At 43.1% G+C, this 22,164-nt stretch overlaps 1 protein-coding gene across 3 annotated transcripts in view; it reads left to right on the top strand.

Moving 5' to 3' along the window:
* The first annotated feature begins 3,756 nt into the window (after window positions 1-3,756).
* Window positions 3,757-22,164, top strand: part of Satb1 (SATB homeobox 1) — a 93,697-nt gene continuing 75,289 nt past the window's right edge. Inside the window, exon 1 of one of the 3 annotated variants that reach the window (XM_026790058.1) lies at window positions 3,757-3,804. The gene's annotated coding sequence lies outside the window, so the exon portion shown is untranslated. Of the gene's footprint in view, window positions 3,805-4,289; window positions 4,498-10,322; window positions 10,417-22,164 lie in introns of those variants that run through there. The other 2 variants (XM_026790056.1, XM_026790057.1) reach the window with 2 other exon arrangements.

Below are 22,164 nucleotides of genomic sequence, written 5' to 3'. Positions count from 1 at the left end.
GCTTCCTGATTGCAGATGTCATGTGACCAGATGCCTCCAGCCCCTGTCACCTTTCCTTCTCCTTTGTGACCCAGAAGAAATCCTTAAGTTGCTCTTATGAGATGTTTCACGACAGCAATGAGACAGAGTAACTAATATGTAGCATTATTTATGATCTTGGTCAGTTTTGTTGACTTACATTTATGCTTCACCAGATGAAAATTAAAACGTTGTGATCCTAGGAATGTGGAATGATCAAACTCCAAAGAATATATGCAAAGTCCTTTGCAATGTGGACAGTTTAGATTCTGTCTTTACAGTTCCCCAACAAGGGCTAGTGCCCGCCCCGACAGGGGCTAGTGCCCGCCCCGACAGGGGCTATGCCCACGCTGACAGGGGCTATGCCCACGCTGACAGGGGCTATGCCCACAGGGGTCTCACTGCTTCAAAAATCCCTTTACTCTCCTTTGTCCCTAAAGGAATCCCACTTAGTGTCAAGACTTAGTTTCTGTCAGTTCCTGTAAGGAACGTTTTTAATGCCTCCAGCTAGAATGTTCGCCTCACCCCAGCTGTTCCCACGGGCCTTAGTTCCTCTATTAGCATTGCAATGGCTTTTTCCTGCCCAATAATAAAATGTGGTCTCTGAAGAGAGAACTTCCAATGTCCTTATCCCTAGTCACTAACAGGGCTCCTGATTTCTACTAGGTTTAATGAATGTTTAATGACGAAAATATGGAACAAATGGTGAAAGAACAAATATTTTGTATTTACACGGGTATATAATCCATTTGATAATAATGTGAGATGCGATTGCTCAAGGTCAATATTCAGATTTTGAATTGAATGGTATCTCTAGATAAACGTTCCTTAGATATTTTATCATACCTTTGCTAGGAAAACAAGTCTGAAAAAAAGAAAATGTGTTATATTAGTCAGTGTGAAAGACGGGGTTGCCTTACTCTGGTGGGGGTGGCAGTTGTTCCTCACCTAAAGAGAGTCACATTATGTCTCCCTGTGGGTTGGTGCCATTCTGGCAATGCTCACCCAGGAAATGGAAGACTTGGGCCACAGAGTGGCTGGACTGGACAGTTCAGCTGGCAGTCTATCAGAGCCACGGTCACAGGGGGGAGATGTCCAAGCTGGTGACTACTCCAGCAGCTTGAGTCCTGGAGTGAAAAGACACACCGAGGAAGCACTTGTGGGTGATCACAGGCAGCAGACATTCACACTGTGACTCAGGCTGAAGCCCTTCCTGTTACCTTTGCTCCAGATGTAAAAAATGGCTCTGACTTTCAAGAACTCCAATTCTGTACAGCTTGAGAGAAATAAGTACACAACGATGGAACGAAGGACCACACTCCCATAATAAATATTGGGGAGTCAAGCTCTGAACCCCAAATTCCTGCCACTGTGGGGGTATCCACTTAGGACATCTGCATAAACGATCTCTAAAGGTTTAATGAGACAACTTAGCAATGAAATAACTTCTAATCCAGATCCTCAGCCTTGATTTCCTTTTTTTTAAGAACCAATTTTAAAGTCACATTTGTTTATTGTGTGTGTGGGTGGGTGTGGTTCCTGTGTAGGGGTCAGAGGGCAACTTTTCAGAATTGGTTCTATCTTCCCACCTTGTGGAACCTGGGGACCAAAGTCAGGTGGGCAGGTTTGGTGGAAACACTTCTACCCACCATGTCAGCACACAGGCCCAGTTTCCTCTGCTTCAGAGACTGGGCATGCTCAGGGTTGCACGGGGGCTGGAGGGAGAAGTCTCTCTCCTTGGCCTCTACCTTCTCACAGGCTCATGTTTTCCCCCACTAAGGCCACTGATGCTTTGGCCCGCTCCTTGTATGTCATGTAGAAGGTCAGACTGTACTAACTCTTTCCTGAAATAATCAACGTGGCTATTGATATTAACTATTATCATCTATCTTCTGGTATGTTTCAGGATTAGTTGTCTTTCAGCTACTCATGTTACATTTGGATTTGTTAGAAAAATTTAACAGGGGCTATGGAGATGCTGTTAGGGATGGAAGGAAAGGGAATTTGGAATGTTGGGAACAACGTGCCCTCTTGCTTTAAGTCAGCGGATATTTGCCAATAATCTGAACTACTAGGAGAATGTATGAGTAAATAAAAGACAAAAAATATATACTTTTTAATCTCAAATTTCTGTTAACCTTCACTTCAGACTTCCACAATGATAACCAGCAGAGACTGAGTGTGTTGGGCTCCATTCCTACCCTGCTGTCCTCAGAGGAGACACTGGTAGAAGTTAGGCCATTCAGCACTTTGGCAAATAAAGGCAAGAGAATTTGATGTCCCCCAGGACTTGTAGGGGAAAGAAAGTGAGCCATAAAGGGAAACTCAATGTCCACTTTGTTTTGCTCAAGGCAATCCCTAGGAGCTGTTTCTTTTGCTCTCCAGGAGCTCTTCCGGGGCACAGGGTGTAGTTTCCCAGGTGAACGCACCTGTTCATATTTGTTTATATCCTCGTGCCTTTGGAATGGTCTCTTGCACAGAATGATGATCAACTGAAAAAAGACTAGAGAATTCCAGGGACTTCAAGGCTAGGCAAGGGCTCTCAGGAAGCAGCCGGCACTGTGCACTGTCCAAGTGCTTGTTACTAAGGTTCAGTCTGCTAGTCACCCACCGTGTCGTGCTTGATTCGCAGGTAACCGACTGAAGAGGACCTGACAGAGCTTTTAGGAAAAACTGAATTCTCAGCCCACAGTCACTTTCCAGGAACTTCCCTGCAAACAGCTCTGCGCTGGAGGGATGGAACGCCTAGCAATCTCAGTCCCGCCGCCCTAACTGCCTTCGCTCCACATACAATTATTTATGGGGACTTAATGAGAGAGCAAGCCTTATGTGAAAGAACTCAAGAAAGTGCAGCTGCTAAAAACAGACCTAGGCAGTTCTACAGTCCTTATTTTTATAACGGAGCTTCTGCAATTCCTGCCACGAACTTAACAGCTCCACTCCTTGCCAAACACACAAAGAGAAAAGTAAAAACTGTTTTCGTTTTGCAACCCCCTTAACTTTGAGTAAACAGTAGTAATTTTCTGTCGTCATATTCAATGCAAATTTCCCAAAGGCGACACAACAGGAAACAAAAGACCTGTTAGTTGATAGCTTCTTTAGAACTGGGGGGTGGGAAGGAGTAGCAGGGGAGTGGGTAGAAGTTAATAGAGCCCAATTTTTCCTTAGCACGGGGGTCCTGAGCCTCCCCCTAGTTTGGCCTTTAGGAGCTCTGTGGAGTTTCTCCACGGAAAGGTCCCTGGGCCCTGCCTCCCCTCCTAGGAAATCCTCATTATTGACCCCTTTGCCCCATATTTTGGGTGGATGGTGGCAGAAGTGATTTAGACATCAGTAAGCATCTCGTTCTGGTGGGCTGCATGGACCTACAACTGCCGACCCGAAAATGATACTAATACAAACGGCTAGGGCGGAGAAAGGGGTCTGCAAGAGGGCCCCTCATCCTCCGTCCGCTATGGGCTCCTCACTAGGGGTGTAGAGCTCAGGGACTGGGATACCCAGAGAGAAGATGGGAAGAAGCTCATCAGCTTGAAGGGAAAGAGGCCCCCTCTAGGAAAGCTCTTCTTCTTCAACACTGAAGAGGAGGGAAAACTTGGCCCGCAAGCCCCTACTGGGGAGTGACACACCCCACATAGGCTGGCTTGGGGGGGGGGGTGCTCAGGGCCTCTCACCTGACTTCCTCCTCTGCTGGCACACACACCAGTGCCCCACTCCGCACCCCCAAAGCCCAGGCAAACAACGGCAAGAGGAAGCAGCGGGCGGCAAGGGTGCGCGGCAGGGGCAGTGCAGGTGAGGGCCCGGGCGGTGGGGCTCCGGGGCGAGCCCACACTTACCCTGGCGGCGGGCAGGGCCGCTTTCCCGCAGCGACCCCGCGCCCGGGCGGCACGCAGGGATGTGGCGGCCGCGGTGGCTCGGGCTCGGCTCGGCTCGGGCTCCACGGCGCGCTCTCGGAGCCACCGGCCGCCCAGGAACCCGCCGCCAGGGGGAGAAGCGGCCGCAGGCGCGGGGGAGGCAGGCCGGGCCCGGTCGCTCCCGCTGCGGGGTCCCCGAGCCCCCCAAGCGGGAGAGCGACGACTGCGCGGCGCGTCTGGCACGCGCGCCCCCCGGGCGGCGGTGGGGGGCTGTCGCGGGGGCGCCCCGATCGGCCTTGCTGCGTTGTACACTGCGGGCTCAGAGCGGCTCCCGCGCCCCCTCCCGCGCCCCGCCCCGCCCCCGCCCCTTCCCCTCCCCCTCGGCCCCGCGCGCTCCCCGCTCGCTGCTCGCCGTGCTCTGCCCCCTTTAAACGCCCACTTCGGATGGGGAGAGGAGACAACTTGAAGTCAAGTTGCCTTTAACTTCCGCGGCGGCCGCAGCTCGGCGGTGGGGAGGTGGCAGCAGCTGCAGCCACCGCCCGGGAAGTCCGCCGCCCGGCGCGCCCGCGCGGGGAGCCGACCCGGCCTCGGCCCGCACCGCTGGCCCACGCTGCCCCGGTTCCACGCCTGAGTGAGTCCCGCTCCTTTGCTCCCTGCCGGTGCTGCTCACGCTCTGGGTCTCTTGCTCGGCTCGCCTCCTTTTTCTGCGGATGCGGAACCGATCTAAACTTCTCGGCGGCCCCGGCTGGAGCGGCTTTGCGCCCCTCGCGTGCCCGGGGTCTGCTGGCCCTTCTCGCGCGCGCGCCGGCACTCGGGAGGACTGGGCTGGTAAAGTGAGGGCCATGGCCGGGAAGCGTACTTTCTTGGTGTCCTTGCTTCTTTCGCACACCTGCCTGGCAGACTCTGGTTGGATACTTTTGTACAGGTCGTGGGGACGGCCCTCTTTAGAGGAGAAAGGCGGAGTGGGGAAGCCCTGAGAGGGCAAGCGGGGAAAGGGGAGCCACTCTGTAAGCCCTGGTACCTGGAAGGCGGCGAGGTGCCGGGTGGAATGAAAAGGTCTCGCGCCAGATCTGCAGTTCACTCAGCATCCCATCCCGGCCCATCTCCCTCTATCCTTTCCCAACCAGCACTGGTTGGCTGGTGGCGGGTGGCGGTGAAGAGGAGCCCGGGAAGTTTGTGGCAACTATCTATCCCGGGAACCACCAGGGCGCTGGGCGCTCAAGTTGGATCCCAGAGTTTGAGAGCCGAAGTAGAGCGCTTATGGAGCCCTCGCCGGCAATCGCGGGTCGGTTCTGGAGGGTGATTCGGGCTTGGGCGGGAGGCCGGGGAACGTGCGCGCTGTCTTAGCTTGAATTGTGGCCACACAGGTGCAGCCCTGGGGTCAACTCCTTCTTTCCCGGTGAAGGTTCACACTCAAGAGCAGCGGCCTTTCCCAGTGCTCCTCCACTGCAGAACTCCCCGGGCGGCCGAACTGGGGTTGGAGAGCTGGGATGCAAGGGACTGAGGAGGCAGGTGGCAGGTCCGGAGAGCGACACGTGCGTGTGCCTGTGCCGAGCAAAAGGCGCTAAAGAGATCCCTTCTGGGATGAACACAGAACCCCGAGAGCGGAGAGCAGCATAGAGCTCAGGATAGGTTTTTGGCCCCGTCCTCCACTAGGACCAGAATTTACTTAACAAGATGTCAACCACTGGGTCATCTCTCTCAAAATGCCCGTTGACAACTTTGACCTCTGCGTCCTTCCAGGGAGAACTTTCTCTGAGGCATACTGGATTTCCAGGGTTAAGACTTGGATTTCACTTGGCCATAGGGACAGGGAAGACACCTGGCTCCCTGCAGAGAACCTGTCTGCTCGCGATTGATGGGGGGTTTCATGTTTGTTTGTAGCCTTGGAGGCCAGAGCACCCGACTTTCCAAAAAATACAGAAGAGGGAACTGAGCCTGAGTCAGGGTCTCTCTTTGCTAGGAGTCAGGTTTTGTCCTTAAGCAGTATCTGGAATTTACAGTGTTTGGGCTGCTGACAGTAGCTCAGCCTCCCAAACTTTACTTAAATTTACACCTTATCCAAAGTGGATTTTCTGAAAGAGTGAGATTTATTCTGTAGTCAGATTCTCCTGCGATATAAATAAATAAATAAATAAAGTCAGGCCATACTTTAAGTCCCAGGAAAGCCAGGGTTCTAAAAACCTTTATGAATCTCTCATGTAGAACTTGTGCTCTGACTTAGCAGCGGCTCTTTATTTCTATGGCTTATTATTTTAGTAGAATAGTAGTAGGGCATACACTGGCTGCTCCAGCCTGCTGGCAAACATTAGCATTCAAGCTTACATTTTTGACAAATGTGCAGACAGGAATAGCATGAATAGGCATCTTAAATATTAACAACCCAAGCATCTGTTGTGAAACAAATTTAATATATTTACTCAGTCTTTCTCACATTGTTAGGAAAGGTTATAATAAGTGCTTAATTTCAACTTAACTTAGCAGAAGTAACTGAAGGCATCATTCATACCTCCCAAGCTTTAACACAGTCACCAGGCAGAAATACTTTAATTAACTTGGTTAAGGGCATTGTTAAATAAATACACTTTAAGCAATGTGCATATTATGTAACATGCAACAGTAGCAACAATATGCATCCTATTTGTGTGCATTTTAAATGGCCGCATCTTATAAATATACCAAGAATGTTTATTCTTCATCTCTATTTGACACTTATTAGTTCATTGTTTTCTAATGGAAACAATATTTTAAATGTAGAGTTGTTCAGTCATATGTAATACATAATATGTAAACAGTAGCAATAAAATACAAAGCATTGTTAAATTTGAATATGGCTACATGTAACAAGGTTATGCAAGAGAAATAAAATCACTGCTCAATTTTGTTTTCCTTTCTGAATAATGAATACAGATGATGGATGAAAAAAGAACAAATAGGGATTTCCTCCCTGAAGTAATAGCTTCTTTAAGTGTGTGCAAGGCAGGGGAAGGAGGACAATGATAAAGACCTAGAGAACTTCCCAAATCCACATAGTTGCTTCCAGAATCAGTGCATTCCTTGCTTTCCCACAAGCTGAACTATGTAATAAATAATAGTTCTTTGTATGTAAAAGTATTCAAAAGGAATGTCTTTTGTTCACTTGTAAAAAAATTAATATATTCTCCTTTGGTTGATAATCTACAAAAGTAGTTCCTTTGTCTCCCGGCATCTTAAACAAGAGCAACAACAAAATGAATATTAGTTTATTCTGCAAAGAAGTCTGTTCCCAGCTATATGAACCTGTGACTGAGTGAGAAGCTGCTGCAGAGTGATGGCTGAGAAACACATTAAACTAGCAAGGTCTGAAAATCTAGGAGGGAATTTCAATTATTTTTTCATGTGACAGGTTGTAGGTTGTAAATTAGGCCTAAAAGGTCAGGTGACAGGCACCTGTTCCTCATTATTGTAGAAATCTTTTGGTTACAAACAGTGCTAAGCTAAACACAACATGGGTATATAGCAGGGGCTCTCTAAAGCACTCTAGCTGCTCCCACCTGCTCTGTGAATTTCCAAACAGGACATACACAGAGAGGCCCTGCTTAGAAACACATCATTTCTTCCATACATGTTATCTTGGATGATTGCAATTAATATATTAGTACTTGGAATTGATGAAGTACATAAATGCACATGACTAAATCAACCTTCTAATTATGTCTAGACATTATAGTTGAATGCAAAAATATTCTTTTTTTAAAAAAAAACCCTCATTTTCTTTTGAAAATTATTGACTGGATATCAGAACTGTGTTCACGTTTTACATGGGAGACCTCACCAAGTGCCCTTTTGTACTTTTTAGATAAATTCTCATTTAAAATGAGGCCATAAAATATTTTTCTCGGCACCCATATATAGGAGCGAAAATCAGTTGCTGCATACTGCCATAGTTCTGTGCCATACGCAGCATAGGATGAAAAGCACATTGTACACAAATGCTGCTAGAAGGATCTTCAGACCTAGCTGCTCTCCCTGGAATATTCAGAGTTCTTCCTATTGAAATAAGACACTACAGCTTAATTCCTATAAATAGTTTCCCTTCAGACATTCCAGAGAGCAAACTCTGCTTGTATATGGAGAGACCACACTAGCATAAGGTGACAGAATATTAGAGGTGCCAGTTGCCTTTAATTAGCAGAAGAGGAAGATTTTGTGTTAAGTAAATAGCTCAGGTTATTCAGTTCTCTTATTTAAATATATTCTTTATCCTTTTGCCATTAAATAGCTTGTGCTTATTATATGAAGCATTCATTTTTAGTATTTGCTTTTAAAATTGATTTGGTTTTCATATTCCAAAACTCTGTGGTGATTTTTTTTTACAAATTGATTTACATTTTGGCAGAATAGAGTTAAGTTAATTAATAGATCAGGCACGAAAAATAACCCACAGTAGGGTATATTTTCTGGTAAAATGAAAGTTATGTTTCAGCATGATGAGCACCAGGCTTCAGTAATCTGCTCCTCGTGTGCAAGAGCACTTCCTACTTCGAGCTAGCAGGCACCTACTGTTTATTTACGCTGCATTAAACTGACAGCTCAGCAATCAGAGGAAAAATATTACTTACCTTCCTGAAGTAAATACCAGTTTATAGGTTAGTGCACGTATTTATATTCCTGTCACCACTAAATAACGGCTCTGTCTCTATTTTAATATCTACCTGGGCTGTAACCCAGGGATTCACACTCTTCCTGGCTGGGAGGAAGGGTTCAAGAGGAGTTTTTCTTCCCATTCCCTAGTGGCAAAACTTTAAAGAAGAATCATTTCATCTTCTCATTTCTGTCCTGTGAAATGAGTTGGGAGAAACGCTGGGCACTTTTCCTTTGCACTTCACCGCAGCATCTGGCTCCCCTCACTCTGGCAGGCCACTGAACACAGCCATCCTGAGGATCCTGTGCACACATGTGTGCAAGCACAGTCAAGTATGTGTTTACTAAATTAGCTTTCTACAAAGTTCCAAATCGGTCAAACTATCTGATTCCTTAGATCACGCCCGTGACACGGGCTCTGCTTTGCCAGTTCTTGGACAGATTGCTGCAGGTTTTAGTGGAGCTCTGCAAACAAGCCTATCAAGGGGGCTTCCTGGCTGAGTGACTGTTTCTCAGCCCCTCTCAACACACTCTCGCCTTCTTGTTTTTCTTGTGGTTAATCTGCCATCCTCAAAAGAAGGGTTGTAGCCACTTTTATTTTAAAATACTGAATACACTTGTTTCTTTTCCAATTCAAGATCCCTCTCTTTCAGGGCCCCCCTGAAACCTCAACATCCTTCTAAAGTTGAATGCCCAAACTCATTATTAACTTGAGAAATTGCTTATTGTTGTTTAAATTGTCTAAGGAGCTCTCTAGCTTACTGCCTGTACCCAGTTGTCAATCTCTAACCACATACTCCTCTGACATCAGTGTGGAATATGGCCTTAATACAGCAAGCATGTAAATCAAATCTGTTACATGAGGCTCCTTCCCTCCACATTCCCAAAGAAAAAGCATCTCCTATGGTAATTTATATATCATTGCTAACTGCTGTTTTCAATGGTGAGTCTATTTAAACTTGATGTCTTCATAGTGTGATCAACACATTAACACACATTATTTTGTACTTTTGATCTTATGCCAACGGTACCTTTTGCTGTTTATTTTTTTAAAGTCTTTTTAAAGATCAGATATTTCATTTTAGAGTAAATAGATACAGATTGTGTGTATATGTATTCCGGGTGAGATTTAGTAGTAGAGTTTCTCTAGCATATTGGCCTATTTTTATTCCTTCAAGTCATTCTGTATCACTTGCACAGTTGTTGCTGTCTGCAGGCTTGTAATAGTAATTCTAAGCACCTCCTTCAATGGACTTTCATGGATGTGATTCAGTTAATTGGGGATCCAGTTCAGTTACGAGGAATGAAAAGCAGTTAAGTGATATCCCAGGATTTATATCACTACTTTCTGCTGAAATTTATTTGGTCCAGTTATATGATATTTGTTGAAGTAGCTTGTAACCAAACATGCAGTGTCTGCTCTGTTTCCAGGGGAGGGAAGACCATGCTGGACAAAACATTTTGGTGTATATTATTTTATTTTACCCAGAGCTCATTTTAGAGTCACTCATTGTCAAACACATTTTTTGAGTATCTAGAGGTGCAGGTCCCAGTAAGGAGGGTGAAAGGCTTGCGGAAGAGGTAGCTGTCTGGCTCCACCTGGTTGTGACTCTACTAGAATGCTGTGGATCTAAGCCAGCCTCCCTCCCTCCGCTGCTCCTTTCTCTCCCCCCACCCAGGTGTGCCGGAAGTAGAGGGCGTTGTACACAGATGAAGGGGGTGGACTTTACTCAGAGCTGTGACCTGATTTGTGACGCACCCTCAGATCTGCAGACATGGTCCAGCTGCTTCCTAGGCAACTGGTAACCACCTCTTTTGGGATGTGCCTGCCTTACTAGCCTGCCAGAGAGAACTTCTGCACTGTCACCCCATCAAAGACCTTTCTTCTAGGGATAGATTTGGAGATCAGCCTCTGGTATCTGAGAGGGTAAGTGTCAGAAAAGTTACTACAGGCACTCAGTCCCATGTGGAGAATCAGGGTTGCAGCCACAATAACTGACAGGCTTTTGGCTCTGGGATGTTGGTGGGCATTTTTCTCTGTCGGATATTGGGGATATGACTTTTTTCTTAGCTACAGATAATTGGGGCCAGGAGCCAAGGACATTCATTGTTGAGGGGTAAGATATCCTAGTAGCCCCCATGAGGGAAATTCTTAGACTTTCTTTTCTTGAGGTATTTAAAGAAAAGACAGTGTGTCATCTGTGTGGTGGGGAATTCTTCATATGCAGTTTTCCTGGAAGCCAGAGCTGATAGCTAGAGATTCCTCTGTGATCTCAGTTAGGGTTTATGATTTGCTGGTAAGAGAGTGTACATGACAGCTTGGACTTTTAATGTTTAGTATAGAAAGACTTTAAGGTAAAACAAGTTTTACATTATAAATATTTCATTGTAATAATTATATAAATAAAATAACACTTACTGTATATAGACATTTGTTTGAAATGAAGGTATCCTTGAGTAGATTGTTACAATAATTAGCTGTTTAATGTTGAATGCAATTGGGTTTTTCTGTTCCAGTGAGCCAGACAATGGGAAGCATTGGCGATCACAACAGTTAATTCTATGTGATTCTTGATATTTAGCAAGCCGTTCCTTCACTAAGAAAACACTTTACCAATGAAGTGAATGAAGGGCAAAACACGAATGCTTACCTTTTATCTTTTAAAGATTCTGTAAGTGAGACAGTGGATCGCTTGCTTAATGGTAAAAAGAGTTCCCCAGTCTGTGGGAGGCAGGAACCCTATTTTAATAACTATGCTTCCAAAACTCGGAGAGGCGAGCTACTTTTTTGATGGTTTAAGAGGACTAAGAAACAATTTAGAACATTATCTTAAAAGTTTAAAAATGACAGCCTTAGTGTCTATGGAGTCATTGTATTTTAATGATACTGTATGCTTATTAGTGTTATTAGAGCAGTAGACAGCTAATTACAGCCTTTTTCTGAGACATGTTAACTGTATATTAACAACCATGTTAAGAAGGAATGATGTATACTTTTGCATACAAGCTACTGCTTGCTAGATTCTTGAAAAATACCTTTTCGAATGTATGGAATCACATTTTTGGTCAAGAACCATCAAAGGTTTTCACTAAAATACATTCATTTTAAAACTTCTGCAAGTAATGGAATGCTTTTGTTTGTGCACTGGCTCTGTGACTCTTGCTCCTGGCATTAGATACAGTTACTGCGATACAGTGTTAGGTTTTCTATCCTGTATTTTGAGATGCCCACATTTCCTTGTTTCTTGATGACTTTGGCCAACGTGGACCATTAGAAGCTTACTGAGCTGATCTAGCCTGATAAATATTTTTGTGGAATCATTGTAGTCAATGTCCCTTAGCCAATTTACATTATTCTCAATTCCATATAAGCCAATACTTAAAACATATTTGAACAGCTGACCACAGTGATGATTTTATTGTCTAAATCTCAAATCTAGGTTTTCTGTCTCAAATATAGGCTTCTGTATCAGCAAAACAGTAAGTGACAGAGACCACAGGGTTTTAATAACTAAATGCTTCCCATGGATTTGTAGACCATGTAACCTCCTAATAGAGCATCTAAAAACACAGGAGCATTCCTACTTGGACACCAGCTTTCCTTTAGGATTAAGTTAAATCTCTGTTTAGGTTTCTCTGATATCAGGCTGTGCTAACAAACTTCACCAGAGTCAACCCAAAGCCTTGCCCTGCATTTGCTGCTGAGCCACCATGTTGGGTCTAGCTGATATTCCAGAGCCCAGCATACTGGGGATGAGTGGTACAAGGGTTACTCATCTCACCCTCCTCTTTCCAACACAGTGCTGTTTTCTCAGGACCCCATAAAGCAGATGTCAGCCATGATGGACATATGAAGACAAAGAACTGTGGTTATGTACCTCATTTACCAACAGGGTAGGATTCGGGTGCTTACACGAGACTCTCCTTCTATTCGCTAAAACTTAACCCGGAGCCAGTAGCAGGGCTCGTTAGCTTGATGTTAACTCTCGGGAAGGTTACGGGCATGCTTTGAAAGTTATCTATAAAGGACGCTTCTTTTAAACATTTTATTATCTTTTTGAAGCGTGTGTGGGACTCTTTGCAAGACATTTCTATTTAGTCACACATACACATCCTTTAGGTGGTGCACTGCTCTGTGACCTACAGTGTTAGCACACACACTCTGTCTCTTTAAAACACACTCTCCTCTATCTGCCCTATTAATTGTTGATATGTTGCCATCCACGAGACAAAAATTAGAGCTGTAATTAAATAATCATGTGATGCTCCTTAGTGCCAGTGAGAGCAAACTCATTTTTCCAGGCCCTGATGGTCACTGATTATTGTATTACCACTGGCTTGCGGATTTTTTTTTTTTTTAAACGATTCTTCCTGTAGCTTCCCTAACCACTGTCCTTTCAAAATTAAGGAAAGTAGCAGACACTAAGGCAATTAATTGGCTGGAGGTCCTGAGGGATGTCAGGTAGGCTCACCTTTTACGTTTGGTCACCTGGTAGGTTCTTTGAGAAGGCTACATCAGCAGTGTGGTTGCCTGCCATTTAATTTACACTGGTGTTTTGGCTGGGATGGAGGCATATGGGGAATGCCAGGAGAATTACAAAAGGAGCTGGGTATTAAAATTCAGAAATGATTAAAATTGAAATAAAAGGATGCTGCTTCTTTGCCAGTACTCTGGCAGTCATAATGACACATAGAGATTAGCTTCCACCTTCATCCTCTCCTTCTTTCTCATTTCCTCTTGTTTATTATTGACACGTTTTCCTTATGTCTGTCTCCCTTCTCTCTGGTTTTCTGTACTATTATGTGTTTCTCTTTCTCTCGCTTTCCTTAAGCATGGAGAAGCCTACTTAACCTTATTATAACAATAACAGAATAGGTTATTAATATTTAATATGCACATGATTAAAATTTCTCTCCCTTAAACATAGGTCAGCTGTATTATTATTAACCAGCATGTAATTTTTCATCTAAAATATTCTTATTCTGCCTTGCTGTTTCTGAAATGTCGTCTACTTTAGTAGTGATTTAATACATAATGTTTAGAAACTGTGGTCGGCTACTGAGAAAAGAACTTACCAGTCATGGATAATCAATTATGCATGAATTCAAATGTAACAGATGGAATCTGGTGAGTTAAAGTTTCTCTTTGCCTTAGTGGTTTTTTTTTTAATTTGTTTGTTTGACACCTGCCTCTTATATATAGATAAACATCTAATATAGCATGTGAGAAATTTCCTGTGTCTTTATTTCCTTTTTAAAGTGAATTTAGTTTTTACATTGAAGGCAGAGACACCTTGATCTGGCCCTAACCATCTTCTTCTGTCCCTTCATTTTGTAGCTCTAAATCATGCTTAGCTGATGGTCACTCAGCTGGACAGTGGAATGGGAAGGAAGACCCACACCTGGTTTCCCTCCCTTTTCTTAATTCTTGTTTTCTACTGTCATATACCCTTTCTGTGAGAGTTGCTTAATAATAGGATGTTACATTAGTTGTGGGTTTTTAAAAGATTCTGATGAAAACAGTGGTCTCCCACTTTTTAATTGCGTAATCAAGTCTTGCATGTTATGCAAGTGTTAACTGTCCATTTGTCATGTTATGCCATATGTACATCAGATACATGTGTGTGTATACATACACACATAGATGTTTACACATACTTGGATATTGGCCAGACAATTGGGTTTTTCAAATCTATTAAGAATACCACAAGAGTTGGTTTTATATCCTAAACTGTGGCCCTTGCCAGCCTTAAAGACACATTTACACTTATTTTGAAGCTTTGTCAATTTTTAGTGTTAAATTTTTTTTGTTCAAAGTGAACAAGACTTGGTCGCAAGAGCCTTAGTTACCTCCAAGGAGAGAGAAGAAGTTTCATTTTTATTAAATGTACAATGAATATGGATTGTTGCTTCTACTGTAGAAATAACAGGACAAGAGTTGGTAGTGACCATCTATCCAAGCAGTGCAGCTTCCAGGCAGCTCGGAGCTGGTCCCCATCAAGGTTGTCCATAAATATGCTGTTGGCTTGTCCCCAACCTGTGCATATATATAATGCAAATGAAAAAAACCTTTGCAAAGTAAATAAAAGTAAATTATTAAAAAATAGCCCCAAGGCTCTCTAGTACTTTTTAACTTTTTAAATGATTTATTTATATTTTATGTACAATGATGTTTTGCTTGCATGTATGTCTGTGTGATGGTGTCAGACCCCTGGACCTGGAGCTACAAACAGGTATGAGCTGCCATGTGGTTGCTGGGAACTGAACCCAGGTCCTCTGAGAGAGCAGCCAGTGCTCTTAACTGCTGAGCCATCTCTCCAGCTCCCTCTAGTTCTTTCTTTAAAGTTATAGTATGGTATTATTCATAAGCCTTCTTATCAGCTGTAATTACATACATGCATATTTATAGTCCATGCTAGTTATTTAATAAATTAAGTTTCACAATAAACATATTAATAATGTTACCTTCAAGACAGGTAACTAGGCCTTCTATAGCTAAACTGTAAAGCTATTTATAATAATTAATGCTTTTATACATAATAAGTATATATTTAATTTAGATTCACTTCATATTAATATTCCTTAGTCATGCATATCAGAATATATCCATATAAATATGAATAAAATATAATTTATAAATTAATTTCCAGTTCATTAAAAATTCCACTGTTAATGTAAAACTCCTTAACATAAAACCAGCAGAAATAGATAACATAATACTCTGTCCACGACAAAATAGCATATAAAGAATTTTTGTAATTGTTGGATAAAAAGTTAGCTGTTTTGATCCTTATCCATATTAGAGGTAACTGACTGAATCTGAAATTAAATAAATTTATATTTAAGAACTTTAAAAAAATAGTCTAAAGTCTTCACATAAAACAATTTATAGATTATTATGTAGACTACATTATAGCGTCTCAAAATGGTGCTTTCCTACTTGGGCAACTAAGGGAAGATGTACTGCTTTATGAAGGTAATTGTTATGCTTTTGAAAAAGACACACAATTTGGACTGCCTGTGCTCACTTGTTCCAGGCTCTCTCCCTCCTTTGCTAAGACAGTGTGTTGAGTAAAACATTAAGAGAGAAGCATCCTCTTGGATTGGAGGACCTTCAAAATGAGTGAGATGTTGGTTGGTCTTCATTAGTCCAGGTTAGTGATCCTTGCGGTCAGACACACATCCAATGACTGAATAATCTGGCACAGACTGGGCTGTAGCTGTTAGCAGGTAAGGACAAAGCCAGGACTTGGGCTAGGGGAGACTGTTCAGTGTCATGGAGTTCATTGTTTGTCTGAGGCTGGCATGATGTTTTCTGCTACTCCCAGGAATAGCTGATTGATTTGTCATTTTGTCTACAGTTGTTTAAATGTGCCATTTTGATGACATTAAGGATACAGTCCGGTGATGTGGATTATATTCACACATCATGAACAGCCATCACCACTGTCTCTTCTGAATCCTTCCCATCAGCCATTTGTCATTTTACTTTTGGATTAGCCTCCCCTTTGACTTTATCAAATTTTAAGCATTAAAATGGAGTCTAATCCTTTTCCAAGTGAGAAAGGTTTGTCTCCGGTGTGGCTCTCCTTTGCAGAGGACTGTCCCCTGCTAGTGTCCGGTGGCATTTGTTGGCTATGGCAGAACAGATACCACTTTTGGCTGATGTCCTCCACAGGCATAATTTGGACTAGGATTTGGGCCTATTGTGGTGTCAAACTCTTCATTTCTGCAACTAAACTAGAAAACATTCGTAATAATATCCGCATCTCTAAGGAAGTCTGGCTTACGTCCTAACTAAAGGTAGGGGAGGGTTATAGCTGGAATTCATTGGAAGTCTTTGGAATTCCAGTCTTCCCAAATTCCCAACAATCCTCCCTTCCCAATCAAGGTTGAAGTGTTCCTCAGTTAGCTTCAGGGCATCCAGGGCGGGTACTGCTTGGAATCTTGAGTTCTGTTAAAATGCAGGAATAGTCAGGAAAAGAGAAAGAAATACAAGTTTTCAGTTGTTTGAAAAGCCCACTCAGGGTTAAATAGTGATTTTTAGGAGAGAAAAAAAAAATCACATTCAACTGTTAAAAAAAAAAAAAAGATTTAGAGGAAACTTGGATAGTTCTGGCTCCAGTAAATAACAGACTGGCTGTAGGACTGAGCTTCCATGTGTAATTTTGTGGTTAGTCGCTTATGTCTGTGATGATAAATCACATACCTGCATAGGATTTCTGGCACCCCAGTAAATCTCAAGCAAGTGCCCAAATGCTAATTTATCATGGTTCCTTGGACAGCAGACCCCTTTTTACCAACTCGGTGATCTAATATCCTGTGCCCACCCCTGTGTCTGTCTGTTTCAAGCAAATGCTTGCACATCTACTTGAGTTTTGAAGCACTCACTGATGGTACCTGGCAACAAACCTGTCTTTCTAAGTGTCCCAGAATTAGGTTACAAAACCTCAGTTCAGGGGTGTCCTAGTGGGCCTATTTGAGTCCCTGTCTCAAAATTTGCCTAGGTTATGCCAGACTTGATCATTTAGCAGAGACGTCCTGGGAAACTTAAAACACTGCCCAGCCGCCACACGTTCAGCCACTCCATTCAATTGAAGTGGGCTGTGATCCCACTCCCGCCTCTCCCTCCTAAGATTCTCAAGCACTCCTTTCTGCAGACGGTTCCAGGATTTTTTCCCATGGTGGAAGGCACAGTGAAAGAATCCTGGGCTATCCACACATATAATAAATTTTAAGATGCTTGGAGCCTTGCAGTTCAGACGACTAGTATAGAATATTGAATGCTACAGACCTGGTGGGATGGGTAGGTGAACATCAGAGACAGGAGAAAAATAAGCCAGCCACAGTAGTATACCAGGTTTGGAACAACAAGCCTTAACTGAGCTGTAAATTAAAGGGTCCATTCATCTCTGAAGCCATAATATAAAACCAGGCATCTGAAAACATAGGGACATGGTGACCCTATACTAGGTGCACTCAGCGGCAACTGCCAGAATCTTTCATGGCCTTTACTCAATTTTAGATCTGGGTGTAAATAGAAATACCAATTTTGATAAAATTATTTCCACTATAGCTTGTCAAAGAAGGATTCATATTAACATCTGTGGGGAAAAAAAAGGTAGTCTTGAAAATTTTTTGCTTAATAAATCCTTACTAGCTAAACTTCATTTTGGTGGTGTGCAGACAGGCCCAGCTGCCTTGCCAGCATTACAGCTAGTACTGCAGTGATAACCACCTATCTGTTCAAACATCACAAGTTACCTTTGGGCATTTACATCTAACCTCAGAGGTCGTAGGGTACATAATTTTGATCTCTATCAATCTGGCTATAACCAAAACCAACTTACTAGAGGTGAGGTAAAACCCCAAACCTGGATTTGAAGTTCATCATCATTGTATTTTGCTCTCTCCTGCAACCTTTTCCAGCCTTTGACATCTTTGTCTGCAGTGCACCCGGTTTGGTAGTTGAACGCTCTCCCAATTTGAGTAGCGTATCCACAGTTAAAAGTGTGCAAAGATCCACAGCTAAGGGGGTTTGTATTAGCATCACGAGGAAGCTGGAGTAGGGTGGAATGGCTGTGGTTTATAACTTTGTGTATATGATATTGAAGTACTCAGAGCAAGCAGCCTTTATAAATGCATATTGCTGCAGCTGTATTACAGGACCCTCTCAAGTGCAGACATGTCTGGAAAGCTATCTTAAATTTGTATTCAGTGGTACACTAGTCTCATTCCATGTAACATTACAGATCTATGGGCTAATTTTAAAATGGAAAATGATCTCCATTCAGACATCAATAGAATGTCTGAAAGCTAGTCAGCACCTGGAAGACTCCTTCGGAGAAGATCCTGAGCTCACAGTTCTTAAGGTAAGTACTGTCCAGTAGGACTTTCTGTAACGGGGAGCAAGTATTCTCCAGTCCACACTGTGAGGTTTTGAGAGCCACTGGCTATGTGAGTCCATGAAACACCTGAAGTGGGCTGGAAGAACTAACCTGTACATTTTATGTAATTTTAATTTATTGAAAATTAAGCAGTGTAACAACCTTCTGCAGTATTGGGCTTTCTCACTTCTGCAATACTTAAGCACTGTCAGTGAAGTTAATGGTGAGGATTGATTGCGATGACACTGAGGGCTCTTTACTCCGCTATATGCAGTCTGATGTAAACATTGCAAGCATACTGTATTCAGTTCTTAAGCTATGGCAATTAGGGGAGACTTTTGCACTCATAGGGCTTGCAGCCTGATTTGGGAGGTGTTTGCTTGACTAATAATCACTCAGATGGTTAATTGATTATGCATGTGATGATTGTTACAAAGGAGAAATACAGATTGCAACAAGAATATATACAAGGCTCATAACTTCTCGTAGAATTAGTCAGGGACTTTCATAAGTGAAAATCAAGAGGCAGTGCACTTGAACTTCCCAAGTTGAAGGCTGGGTCAAGTTGGCTACAGGACCCTACAGACGTCGGAGTATGCCCTTCCATGACCTCCAAAATGTGGCCTGTAGCTTATAAAGTACATGCAGACATAGAATGCATGCTTCTTTCTCAAACTGTAAGGCATTGTCATGATGTTGGTCATAGATAATTTGAGACAAGAGGCTGCAAATGTTTATAGAATGTTGCATTTCCTCTCCAGAATATGTTTCCATCAAGTTGCTTGGGCTGCAACCCCAGCGTTTCCTCCCTGCTCTAGCAAGTTGGTGTTTGGTCCATTTAAAAAATGATGTGGAAATCAGTGCTGACATCCCAGAAAGACAAAATGAGACACATGATAGCAAAACATATGGCTCGAGTAGGCATCCTTATATGGCCACCCAGACCATAGTCCCAGAAACTCACAAATAGAAAACAGCACCTGCAGCTAAAGCCAAAAACAAAGAGAAGACAAGAAAGCAATGTCTTACATAGATCGAGCTGCTTTGAGTGGAGATAGCCAACTGTATTTGAGTTGAAAAAATAAAATCCAAACCAAACCACGTCCACAGAAAGCGTCCTGCTGGTGAGTCTGTGTTGCCAACAGTTACCAGAGACGCTGCTGCAGTATCTGAAAGCGGTCTGGTTCTGACTGTTTTCTCTGCTTATATAAAGTATTCAGAACTCTAAATGTGTTTTAAGGCCTTTGGCTGAATCTGAAACACGCAGCAGTCCTTTAAGGTTTTAACAGTCGTGTGTGTTTGTTACAGTATTCCACGCTCACTTCCGTGGTGTAGCCAGTTTCTTTCCACGCCCTTTTCACATGCAAGAAGACAGATGCACTCTGTTCTGACTGCATCCATGCACTGGTGCTACAGGGCTGAGGCTGCAGAAATTCTCCAGTTTGATACCAAGAGCTATACATTTTATTTTCTTTTAACTTTTTTCAACACTTTGTTGCATCTTAGTGGCTAAAGATGAGATGTCCCTCAGGTAACGTTCCCTCAGCCTGCAGCATGAGAGCTTAGGCTCACCTAGATCTTGGGAGGTAATATAATTATCTTTCTTCTTTTTTTACTATGTTGATCGAGATTTACTGGCCAGTACTTAGTGGCTCTAGTAAGTGTACTAAAGAGGAAGAGCACATGCAGATACACACGCATGAACATATGTAGTAATAAAGCCCGTCACTGCGGCTACCACTAGGTATCAACTGTGTGCCATTTTACCCATTCTGCCTTTAAAAACATAAAGAATGGGATAAAGAACTGGGATAAATAGGGAAATGTGTGTGACTGATTGATGATTTTACTATATTGTTACTCTTTATAACAAAGTCATTATTTGATGCCATTATGCTCATCCATTCTATCATTTTTCCAAGGACATATCAATCTTTATTACATACTCTTATATTTTGTGCTTATGAATAGATGGTAATTCCCGAATAAAAGGTGCTGTTCAGATTAAAATTTCCCAGGATACATTAGCATTGATCAGGTCATCATGAGACTGAGGCAATCAGGCATTTTGCCATATTTATTCGTGTAAAATTATCAGAGAAACATTTTACAGTATTTTCATTCCCGTGTTGTAATACTGCATCTTAGGAAACCCTTTTGTCTTTTGTGCTCAAAGTTAGTTCTGATCAGCAGTTAGCTCATCTGCTCCTTCTGTCTTTTCCTAAGAATTCCTCTGAAGTAGAGTTGCAGGAGCAAGTGACATATTGTTGCCTTTGTAGGCCAGTACAATTTCTCTCTTTTCTATTATTGTTTGTTAATTCATCCAGCATGACACTAGAACACACTGTACCTACTAAGAAAGGTCAGGTTTCAGGGAAACACGTCAGGCATTACCAATTGAAGGGCTATTCAGATATCCCACATTGGAGACTGAAATTTTAATGCATCCTATTGAAAAACATCATTGTTCTTATCATGTTAATCATGTTTGTTCTTTTAAATATCAAATATCTTTCAAAATAAGTTTAGCCTCCAGTCACAATACAGACTCCCACACAAATGCTATATTTGGCTGTATTTGTATTTTCCTTATTGATTATTATACTGTAAATAGCCTCCACATTTCCCACACATTTCAACTTTTAAAAAAAGGTAGTGTGAGCCACTGTGGTGAAGGCTGTTTAAACTTCTCCCCTGCCTTGGCGGTGTGGCTGTTTCACTATCACATGTTCTTTTTTGGCTCAAGGCTTTGGTGCCAAGATTCAGTTGCCTTCCTCGATTTTGACTAACCTTTCCGGTTTGTGGGTGAAACCTAGGCGGGTGCTCCAGGAGCAATCTATTTTCTTTGTGCTTCTCCTATACTCATCCTTCCCCAGGAGGCCACAATTTCCTCTACCTTCTGCTTTTTTTTTTTTTTTAGATTATTAGTGTAAACAGTGTGCCTTAGAGTGTATTGGTCGCTTTAAAGAGCTTCATTTGCATATCTTGTCCTTATCTCTGCGGTTGTCCTAACTTGTTGCTTTTTAAAAACTGTCTCGCACAGTGTTTTTCAGTCCTACATCTTTCCCCTACTACTGCATTCTTCAAAATAGGTTCTTAAAAGTGTAACATTGGCTCTTGCTTGATGCACTGCTTTCGGGTGGAAATACCTTAGTGATTAAGTAATGCATTTTGCATGAGATGTTACGGTGTTCATTTTTATGTGGACTGTATTTACTATCTCCTGATCACAAAAAAGTATTTATTGCTACAACAGATGCATTCACCAATCCAAACTTTCCTGTATTCGCCCGATGAGAAGTATTTTAAGAATGATGACATCTTTTCCTTTGTAAAAGCAAGTCAGGTGTGTTTCCAGTGACCCAAATTTAGTTTAACTCCAGCACTACGGGCCGCGTGTTTCCAAAGTATCTGACTATCTGTGACTCTTACTCGGTTGTTAGTGAATGTCACTCTTGGCAGTTTAGAGACCACATTCCTCAGAGAACAAGTACTGGGGAGAGAGTCCCCAGGCTCTTCGCCTCCACTGCAGCCACATCCGGCAGCGTTCCCACCTCAAGTGCCACCTGCACGCCCCCGCCCCGTCCCTCCGGGCAGCTTAGGGTCCCCGGGCCGCCCCTCCTCCGCGCTGCCCGCACGCACCAGCCCAGGGCGCCCCCGCGTCCTCTCGCGCCCCCGGCCGCCGGGCATTGTGTGCACTCGGCCGGCCGCCCGCCTCTCTTCGCTCGCGGCTCATTACGGATGCTCGCGCGCCCGGCCGCCAGCGCGCGCCCCACTCAGCTCTTCCC

Source organism: Microtus ochrogaster, unplaced genomic scaffold (genome assembly GCF_000317375.1).
Source record: "Microtus ochrogaster isolate Prairie Vole_2 unplaced genomic scaffold, MicOch1.0 UNK40, whole genome shotgun sequence".
Lineage (NCBI taxonomy): Eukaryota > Metazoa > Chordata > Mammalia > Rodentia > Cricetidae > Microtus > Microtus ochrogaster.
The sequence above is the reverse complement of the archived record's forward strand: the minus strand, read 5'-3'. Positions and strand labels throughout refer to the sequence as shown.